The 11,234-nt window shown below is 41.3% G+C and overlaps 1 pseudogene; it reads left to right on the top strand.

Moving 5' to 3' along the window:
- Window positions 1–2,226: 2,226 nt before the first annotated feature.
- On the top strand, window positions 2,227–11,228 carry LOC138986787 (mitotic spindle assembly checkpoint protein MAD2A-like; annotated as a pseudogene).
- The last annotated feature ends 6 nt before the right edge of the window (window positions 11,229–11,234 follow it).

Below are 11,234 nucleotides of genomic sequence, written 5' to 3'. Positions count from 1 at the left end.
CTGAGGTTATTCATATTTTTCCGGCAATCTTGATTCTAGCTTGTGCTTCTTCCAGCCCAGCGTTTCTCATGATGTACTCTGCATGTAAGTTAAATAAGCAGGGTGACAATATACAGCCTTGATGTACTCCTTTTCCTATTTGGAACCAGTCTCTTGTTCCATGTCCAGTTCTAACTGTTGCTTCCTGACCTGCATAGAGGTTTCTCAAGAGGCAGGTCAGGTGGTCTAATATTCCCACGTCTTTCAGGTTTTTCCACAGTTTATTGTGATCCACACAGTCAAAGGCTTTGGCATAGTCAATAAAGCAAAAACAGATGTTTTTCTGGAACTCTCTTGCTTTTTCCATGATCCAGCGGATGTTGGCAATTTGATCTCTGGTTCCTCTGCCTTTTCTAAAACCAGCTTGAGCATCTGGAAGTTCATGGTTCATGTATTGCTGAAGCCTGGCTTGGAGAATTTTGAGCATTACTTTATTAGCGTGTGAGATGAGTGCAACTGTGTGGTAGTTTGAAGATTAGGTTTAACAAAGAGGAAATCACCTGCCTGCATCTGACTTAATCACATGAGCTGTTAAAAGGACCTCCTTGGAAAGACAGAGAGGGTGGAAGTGTGACAAGGGCTCAAGACTGGCCTCTGGCCAACAGCTAGCAACCCAATGAGGACTTCAATTTAAGAACAAAGATATTAATTCTGCCAGGAACCAAGGACCTCAAACCTGGAGTTTAGGTGAGATCTCTCGTGCAGCCAGGTGCCTTTACTTCAAACTTACCAGGCTACATAGAGCACCCAGCCATGCCATGCCCAGACTCTCGATCTAAGGACTGAGATAAAAAATGGGTGTTGTTTTTTTTTAAACCACTAATGTGTCACACACTAATTTGTTCCACATCAATAGAAAACTAATACACTCAGGCACTTTCTTATATAATTAAATAACTACATCTGGGCAGGTTTCTCAGACTTCATTTCACAAATAATTTCCCCACCTGCTGTAGGAATACAATTGCTTCACAATTGACATGACATTAGTAGTGCACTATCTGTTAATTGGGTTTCCCTGGTGGCTCAGTGGTAAAGAATCCGCCTGCCAATGCAGGAGAAGCCAGTTTGATTCTTGGGTGGGGAAGACCCTGGAGGAGGAGGAAATGGAAACCTAATCCAGTATTATTGCCAGGAGAACCCCATGGACACAAGAGCCTGGCAGGCTACAAGTCCATGAGGTCGGAAAAAGAGGCAGACACCACTTAGCGACTAAACAACATCTGCTTAATACTTCTCACAGAAACATTAAAAGCCACTGGATTTGAGTCAAAATTCACGGAGAAGCTCTTCAGTGTTGACGAGCCTTTTTGGTAAGAGGACTTTTATTCCCTGACCATCTGTCTAGGGGTGGTGGGGTACACAGAGTAGAGCCTGGACTATCAGACGCAGATTTTTGCTGCCCCAGGCTCCGCCTAGCAGCGGGGTCGGGGTAGACGCGAGCTGAGCCAGGACGAGGGAAAGAAAAGGGATTCCGTTCGTCCCTTTCATCCCTAGCCCAATTTCTCAGGAAAACACCACGCCGGCACAGTAATATCTCTAAAACCTTGTCTGCGGCACGCAGCTGCTTTGAAAGAAACTGAAAGTGTTAGGCACTCAGTCGCGTCCGACTCTTTGCCAGGCTCCTCTGCCCATGAAATTCCCCGGGAAGAATCCTGAAGTGCTTTGCCATTCCCTTCTCCCAGGAATCCTCCCAACCTAGGGATCGTGCATTGCAGGTCTCCGGCATTGCAGAGTCCTCACCGTCTGAGCCACTGGGAAGCAAACTCCTAGAGCACCTAGCAAGTTCCGACCGCTGACTAAGGATCACTGGGGCCACTCAGGGTGGCGGACAGTTCATAAAACTTTCAAAGAATCTCTCAAACTCGGGAATTGTGCTCCTAGGTCGCTCTGTCCGCAGACCCAGAGAGCGGCCACTAAAACCTGGACCTACCGTCTCCCCTCTGGCCGCCAGCCCGCCAGCCAGCCCACAACTACAGCAGGAACCCGGCCAGGTGTCACCACCCGGGAACGGCGCCGCCACGCCTCTCCAGTGCGCCTGCGCGAACCGTCGCTCCCGCAGGGGACGAGAGAACCCGCCGGACACCACCGCGCAGGGCGGGGTCTAGAGCACTTCGCGCCTGCGCAAGGGGTGCGACAGGCGGGGTCTAGAGGCGCTTTGCGCCTGCGCAAAGGACACGACGGGAGGGGTCTAGACGCGCTCCGCGCCTGCGCAAAGGGCGCGACGGCGTCCTGCGTCGTTCCTTTTGAAACGAGTGGCGGGGAACTGCTCCGGAAGCCCCTGGCGTCGCTGTCTGCTCGGTGGAAGCGTGTACCGTCCTCCGTGGGCCTGGCCATGGCGCTGCAACTCTCCCGGGAGCAAGGCATCACCTTGCGCGGGAGCGCCGAGATCGTGGCCGAGTTCTTCTGTAAGTCCTCCTCGCGCGGGGCGGAGGGCGGGGAGAGCCGAGCGCAGGCCGCCCGCAGGCCCGCGGCTCGGCCGGAGCGGCCCCGAATCCCGGCCCTTGTACCGCGGCCTCCGGTGCCGGCAGGAGGGATCAGGAAATGGGGCGGCGGGCGCCGCCTCCGCTCGTGTTGCTCCCGGCGGAGGAGGCGGCCCGGGCGCTGCAGGGGCCCGCCTTGTGGGGGGCCCCTTTGCGGGAGCGTTTCTTTCCAATGCAGAGCTCCTCCCACACCCCCGGCCCCCAACGGCGAGGGGCCTCGCGGGTGGACTGTGACGGGCTAGACTTCGGGAAGAGCTGTTCTGAGCTCGGCCAGGTGTACCTGCTGACAGAACCTGGCAAGACTGGTGAGGATAAGAGGAGGAAAGAGAGGCCTGCCCGGGCTTGGTACCTATCTGTCAGTTGCCTGTTTTGACACCCTCTAATCATAAAATAGGCATTTGGACTTGTTTTACAATGAAATGGAATTTGGCACTGGTAGATTAGTACAGTTTGGCATTTTCCTTCTGTTGCCACATAAATGCAGCTATCACTTAGACGCAAGATTTTAAGGATTTTTTTTAATGCCACTTTGTACCTACTCGGCTTTCAGCAAAACACAAACACGTGTTTAGACATTTATAACTTTACACTATTAATGAAACCATAGCCCCATCTACATATGCTTTATTTCCCCTGAAGTTACAACGTGATGATGACTTTAATATTTCTTACGTTTTCAGCATTTGGCATCAACAGTATTTTATATCAGCGTGGCATATATCCATCGGAAACCTTTACTCGGGTGCAGAAATATGGACTCACCTTGCTTGTAACTACTGATCCTGAGCTCATAGAATACCTAAATAATGTGGTGGATCAACTAAAAGGTATTTTATTGTTGGACACAGTTTTGAGTTTTGCAGGCCTTAATGTTAATAGGATCCTCGGGCTTCCGAGGTGACTCAGTGGTAAAGAATCCACCTGCCAATGTAGGAGACACAGAAGACCCAGGTTCCATCCTGAGTCTGGAAGATCCCCTTGAAGAGGAAATGCCAACTCACTCCAGTATTCTTGTCAGGATAATCCCCTGGACAGAGGAGCCGGGCAGGTTACAGTCCATTGGGTTGTAAAGAGTTGGATACGAGCACACCTACGATCCACATTTTCTAGCTTCTTGGTGGTCATTTTTCAGCTCTGTATAGGGTAGTGTAAACCGCACTACCATCTCCGATACAGTGAACCAGTTGGGAGGGAAGCAAATAACATACAAATTGAAATTTTCCCATTGGTTTCATTTCCATTTTTAAGAGAGAAAAAAATCACCAACTTCCCCATATCTTCAAATTACCACTCAATCTCTTTTTCACAGGTAAGCTGATAAAAGTTGTTCACATATGTCAGGAGTGAGCAAGGCCAACAGGCCAGATCCAGCAAGTGGCTTATTTTGTACTGCTTGCAAGCTAAGAATATTACATTTTAAAGAAGACTATGCTACGTAGGTGACCCAAAGCCTTCAATATTTCTAAAATATTTTCTATCTCTTTAAAAAAAAAAACCTGCTGATTCCTGAATAAAATATTCTCAGTTTCTAAGATTGAGGGCTCAGTCTGAGGCCCTCTTAACAGTAATCTCTCTCTAGTTGACCTCTTACATGTACATATATAATTCTAGTAACAACTTTTGTATCTGACTCATGAACCAATATGTAACCAAAGCCTCTCCTAACTCTTGGCTCATATATTGAGTGACTCCCTTAATGTCTTTATGCAGCTATATAATATACCGCTTCACACTCGGTGTATTAAAAACTGAATTTAGGATCATCTCCATTTCAGTTCTCTTTCCTCTTGGTGACTGGATCAACCATCTGATTACTGATATAATCAGAAACTTGGGAGCTATCCCTGATTCATTCCTCTTCCTTACCCTCAAGTAATCCCATAAATCTTAGCAGTTTTAACCATGAAATCTCTTGAATCTGTCTACTGCTCCATCTCTACCAGTATATCTTTCTCTAAGTCTTTATTCGCTCTTGCTTGAGTTATTCATGAATTAGTGCCCTAGATCCCCTGTTTACTTCCAGTTTACTTTCTACATCACATCCAGAAGGATAGTTTTCAAATACAACTTGAGTCACATCATACTCTGCTTCAAATACAGTAATGACCTCCTTAGTTCTTATAGTGTAACATCTTTAATTTGGCGCTCATGACCTTGTGTGGTCCGGCCCATTATTCTTGTCAGACCAGCCTTGTTCATCCTCCCTTTCTTAAATTGCAGTTGTATTGGCCTCCTTTCAGTCCTCTGATCCAGTGCTCTGTTTTGAGTCCAAGACCTATAGCTTTAGCAGGGAGATCCCACGTGCATAACTAAAACCTCACACCGCCAACATAAATCCATCATTTCATATTTTAAAACCTATACCCTCTTCCCTGTTTTGTATATGTATATTGTTGTCTCTTAGAACAAAACTCAAACCCCGCTCAGTCAGAATTTCCTATTCTCTGCTTTAATTGTAGTATATGTTGCACCATCATAGGTAACCACTATTATGTCATAGGAAACTGCACCATCATAGCAGTTACAGCAGTTATAATTTCACATTTATTGTTGTAATTAGCTTAATGACATCTCCTTCACCCTTCCTTTGGATTAGGATGGAAGTACCTCGTGTTCACTGTCTTAGCACCCAGTGCTATACCTGGCACAAATACTGAGAATTTGAAATTGGGAGCTAGGCCATTGATGGGGCAAATTTTCTGCACAATTTGGAGGAGAACCAAAATAGCAGTGGGAGAAATTTGCTGAGGATAGGAAGTTCATTGTGAGAGGAGAGTTGCTTTGTAATGCAGTAAACTAAAAGAGATGCCTTGTTTTGTGTATTGCAGAATAGTTATACAAGTGTTCAGTTCAGAAACTGGTGGTAGTCATCTCAAACATTGAAAGTGGAGAGGTCCTTGAAAGATGGCAGTTTGATATTGAGTTCATAAGATGCAAAAGATGATAGGTAAGTAGGAACTACTTCCATTTTCATATGTTTTAAAATTTATTTTCTTTACCAAATGAGTTCTAATTATATTGAACAAGTTTCATATAAAGTACAATTTTTTTCTAGGATGTTTATTTTTTTAAATATAAATTAATTTATTTTAATTGGAGGCTAATTACTTTACTATTGTATACAATACAATAGTAAAGTAATTACTGTATTGTATTGGTTTTGCCATACATCAACATGAATCCTCCATGGGTGCACACATGTTCCCCATCCTGAACCCCCCTCCCACCATCCCTCTGGGTCATCCCAGTGCACCAGCCCCGAGCATCCTGTATCCTGCATCGAACCTGGACTGGTGATTTGTTTCTTATATGATATTATACATGTTTCAATGCCATTCTCCCAAATCATCCCACCCTCTCCCTCTCCCGCAGAGTCCAAAAGACTGTTCTATACACCTGTGTCTCTTTTGCTGTCTCGCATACAGGGTTATTGTTACCATCTTCCTAATTCCATATATATGCGTTAGTATACGGTATTGGTGTTTTTCTGGCTTACTTCACTCTGTATAATAGGCTCCAGTTTCATCCACCTCGTTAGAACTGATTCAAATGTATTCTTTTTAATGGCTGCTGCTGCTAATTCACTTCAGTCGTGTCCAACTCTGTGCGACCCCATAGACGGCAGCCCACCAGGCTCCCGCGTCCCTGGGATTCTCCAGGCAAGAACACTGGAGTGGGTTGCCATTTCCTTCTCCAATGCATGAAAGTGAAAAGTGAAAGTGAAGTCGCTCAGTCGTGTCTGACTCTTAGTGACCCCATGGACTGTAGCCTACCAGGCTCCTCCATCCATGGGATTTCCCAGGCAAGAGTACTGGAGTGGGGTGCCATTGCTAGGATGTTTCATTTGATCCTTAGTCTCCTGTGGCAAAGAACAGTTCACTGTCTTATATAAGACAATGAACTTTTAACATAATTGCCTATAGAGTAAATTGGTGAATTTCACCCTTCAGTGTTTATGGTAGTATGTACCTGGTGGCCCGTTTAGTGAATTGTTTAAAGGTACTTTTAACCATCAGGGGTTATCCTAGATTCCCCAAGCCTAAGATTCAGCTCTATTGTATTTCATTGAATGCCCTAAATTTTCTAAGACACTTCATAAAAAAGTTTCCAGACCACGTGAATGGGAAATGCTTATATGATCATGTCTAGCATTGTCCTAGGCTTGCTTACTGGTAAATTCAGAATCATTTTTCATAATGAAATGTAGTTTGCTTCTGAAGCCTTTTTGTTTATTTTAGGAAATTTTTAACTTATAAAAATAATTTGATATTTAATGTAATTTCTTATTTGAGGCAGTAGGGAATTAAGCATTACGAAAAATGTACCAACAAAATATTTTAGATATTATTTTCATTTTTTGAAAGGTGCTGTAGTTTTCCTAACTTGAAGCACTTGGCCAGTTTTCTGATTACCTGATACCAAATAACCTGATTTTAAGACCACCCCTAGAAAATGACTGGAATGATAAATGAAATAATAAAAATGCTCTTGTGGTATATAGACCCTAATGATATACTTATAACTTACAAAAAAAAATCCATTTTAATGTATTAATTATTTGATCTTGGAAACATTTGATCAGTCTTACCAGTGTTTTAAATAATTTGTTAACACTTAAATTGATTTGGTTTCTTCAATAGTGCACCCAGAGAAAAGTCTCAGAAAGCTATCCAAGATGAAATCTGTTCAGTGGTCAGACAGATCACAGCTACAGTAACATTTCTGCCACTGTTGGAAGTTTCTTGTAAGTATTATACAACTTCACATTGACTTAAAATTTGTCAGGGAAAAGACTAAGCTACTATTTTAAGAATAAGCCCTTTATTAATTTTTTCTTAATTATTAATATTACATAATAAAAATGAAAAACCCATTATAAAGCAGAAGTAGTGTTATATGCATTCTAGAAATTTGGAAATTCTGAAAAGGAAAGGAATCAAAGTATTCCACAGTATTCATTCTTGAATGTCTTAATGTAATCCCATTCGTTATCTTAATTTTTTATGTATATTTTTAAGGCTAGCCATAACTGTCTTGCTTTTCTACCTTATCAGATATTTCCCGAATGCCTACTATATGCGAGACACTGCTCTAGGCCCCAGGCTACATCAGTCACAGAGCCCAGATGTTAGCTTTCCTTCAGGTTGCCTTTATGCTGTCCTGTGTGATTGACTCCATACTTTCTGCAGATAATGGTTTTCTCTTTTAAAAAAAAACAAACTTGAAGTTTTCATAAGATAAAGCAAAAGGAGTACAATATTTTCTGTAATACAGTAAATTTCTATGGAGGAAAAGCAATTGACTAGTCATTACAGACCAGGCTAAACTATCTTTTCTAATACTTTGGGTGGTTCAAAATGTGAGAGAGACAAGGAGGGTTCTTCTACTTTGGAAAAAAAATAATGTACTTTAATGATTTTATCTCCAATTTAGGTTCATTTGATCTGCTCATTTATACAGACAAAGATCTGGTTGTACCTGAAAAATGGGAAGAGTCGGGACCACAGTTCATTACCAATTCTGAGGAAGTTCGTCTTCGTTCATTTACTACTACAATTCACAAAGTAAATAGCATGGTAGCCTACACAATTCCTGTCAATGACTGAGGATGAGATATGGACAATAACGTACTTGTAACTCTCAAATGTGGTTTTCCTACCAGATCAACTGTAGTTGGTATGTTTTATTTCATTGGTTAATTTTTAGATGAGGAAAACTTAACATGATACTTAACTGAATCTGTGCAAAATTGTTCCATTTTTGGTACCTATCTGACTTTCCAGAGGGTTGACATAAGTTACTGCACAGATTGCATCAGTACTGCAGTGTTACTTCCTTTGGAGGTAGTAACCATAGGTGGAAAAACTTTTGCTAAATGCCTTGCTAAATCAGACTTTTGGTCAAGTAGCTTGACTCAGAATGTAGAGAAATATTTAAATATGAAATAGAACAAAAGAAATATGAATATTCAGAATCTTCATTTACATCCTGAAAGTAACTAATGATAGTCCATAAGTAGTGACATATTTCTCCTATTGCATTCTCTTGTCATTTATTTCATTTGTATAGTTTCTGTATTGAAAAAATGTCCAATTATTTGAGTTTAATTTATGTAACTTGAGTCTATAAAGCTGTGGATATTCCCACTTTTCAAATTGTTGTGATACAGAACTCTTAAGAATGTCTTTTATGTTTTATAAAATCAAGCTTTAAATGGCAATGATGAAATAAAGTTAAATGTGTATGTTTTACATTTGTATTAAATCTTTTATATTGGTGTATTGATACAGTTACGTAGTTATTATGGATTCAGTACGGCATATTATTTCTTGTGCCTACTATATTGTAGGGAGGGCCTAAGGATACAAAGTAGAGTAAGTCTTGAGGTACTTACAATTTATTGGACAAACTTTTATGAAACCTCCTTCACCCTATAACAGTAGATTTAAAATAAACATTGTTCTTTATGTAAAATGATAAATGTCACTTGGAATTAATTGAGTTTAGCAAATGTTAGATTGTATACAACCTTTCTGTGCTCTTAGGTTTATTATCAGTGACCCTTGAACAACATGGGGGTTGGAACACTGACCCTCTAAGCAATTGAAAATCCCAGTAAAACTTATAGCCAGCCCTTCATATCTGTGGTCACCCCAAACCCATGGATTCAACCAACCATGGGTCATGTGGTACTATAGTATTTACTATTGAAAAATAGCCAAATATAAGTGGACCTGCACAATTCAAAGTGTTGTTCAAAGGTCAGCTGTATACTTAAACATTATGTTTATTCCTCTGCCTGTGCCTTCATTAATACTCTCATCAGGTATGTTCTTTCAGTTCCCACCTATTTTTCCAGAGTCAGTTTAAGGCAAACTTACAAAAATTGCTTTCTAATCTCTATACTAAATCTTAGCTCATTTTGTAATAATTCATTTTTTTAAGTATGTAGTAGCAGACACTGTTTTAAGATCTTTATATGTATTCATTCAACCTCCACTGTTAAGTAAATATACATAATCTGTATCCATTCATTCAAAAATTACATAATGAGCATCTATTACTGTGCAGAAAAAGAATACTGCATGCCAAGTATTACGAAGAATGAAACAAAGTCCTGGCCTTTCTAAAGCTTGAGATCTTATGAAGGAGAGGAAAGTATATGACAAAGGACCATAAAGTAACCAAAGAGGTTTATTTCATTGTGTGTTTGTGTTATTTCACTTGGAATAATCTTTCTCTGATCCAGCTGGGTGCTTGTTGAGAATAAAGGGCGATGTCTTGCATTCTTTCATCTCTTGGTGCTGCCGGACAAATAGGTACCAGTCTTTGATGATGGGTATCATGTATACTGCTGTAAAAGCCATCCCCAGAGAGGAGCTGAAAGTATCTAACTTAGGTCCACCCATGTCTTTTTTTCCTGAATAAGAAAAGCAGTTATGTAGAAGTGGAAATTGTGTTGATTTAGGGATGGTCAAAACTCAATATTCAGAAAACAAAGATCATGGCATCTGGTCCATCACTTTACAGCAAATAGGGAAAAGGTGGAAGCAGTGACAGATTTTATCGGGCTCCAAAATTGCTGTGGATGATGACTGCAACCATGCAATTAAATGACACTTGCTCCTTGGAAGAAAAGATGTGACTCTTGATGAAAGTGAAAAAGGAGAGTGAAAAAGTTGGCTTTAAAGCTCAACATTCAGAAATTAAGATGATGGCATCCAGTCCCATCACTTCATGGCAAATAGATGTGGACACAGTGGCTGACTTTATTTTTGGGGGCTCCAAAATCACTGCAGATGGTGATTGCAGCCATGAAATTAAAAGATGCTTACTCCTTGGAAGAAAAGTTATGACCAACCTAGACAGCATATTCAAAAGCAGAGACATTACTTTGACAACAAAGGTCCGTCTAGTTGAGGCTATGGTTTTTCCAGTAGTCATGTATGGATATGAGAGTTGGACTGTGAAGAAGGCTGAGCACGGAAGAATTGATGTTTTGAACTGTGGTGCTAGAGAAGACCTGAGAGTCCCTTGGACTGGAAGCAGGTCAAGCCAGTCAATCCTAAAGGAAATCAACCCTGAATATTCATTAAAAGGTCTGACGCTGAAGCTGAAGCTCCAATACTTTGGCCACCTGATGCGAAGAGCTGACACATTGGAAAAGACCCTGATGCTGGGAAATACTGAAGGCAGAAAGAGAAGAGGGCAGCAGAGGACGAGATGGTTAGGTAACATCACTGAATCAATGGACATGAATATGGGCAAACTCCAGGACACAGTGGAGGATAGGACCCCGGGGTTCTGCAAAGAGTCAGACAACTTAGCAACAGAACAACAGAGTCTCTGTTTCCAAACAATGTGCGGTGCGTTATAGCGGTCACTATTAAAAGACAGTCGAATTCTTGGGCTGTTGATGTTTGAGAGATTGAGAAGGAAAGCAGAAGTAGAACTTGAGTAAAAATATGAAGAGAGTTGAAAATTATGGTCCTGTTTTTAGGAAATATGTTTGAAAATCTTTATAGAAAGCAATGACTGCTTCTGGAAACACTGCCTCTTTGCTAATAGGAATAATAAATGTGGTTCTTTCCCCTAAAAGCACACCAGTAGCAACATTATGGACTACTGCTAACACTTAAATGTCTGTCATTTATGCATTTAATATTAGTGATCTTAATACTGATTTATTATGATGATGATTTATTATGATTC

This window comes from Bos mutus, unplaced genomic scaffold, assembly GCF_027580195.1.
Source record: "Bos mutus isolate GX-2022 unplaced genomic scaffold, NWIPB_WYAK_1.1 CTG1496, whole genome shotgun sequence".
NCBI lineage: Eukaryota > Metazoa > Chordata > Mammalia > Artiodactyla > Bovidae > Bos > Bos mutus.
This window is presented reverse-complemented; position numbering and strand designations above follow the sequence as displayed.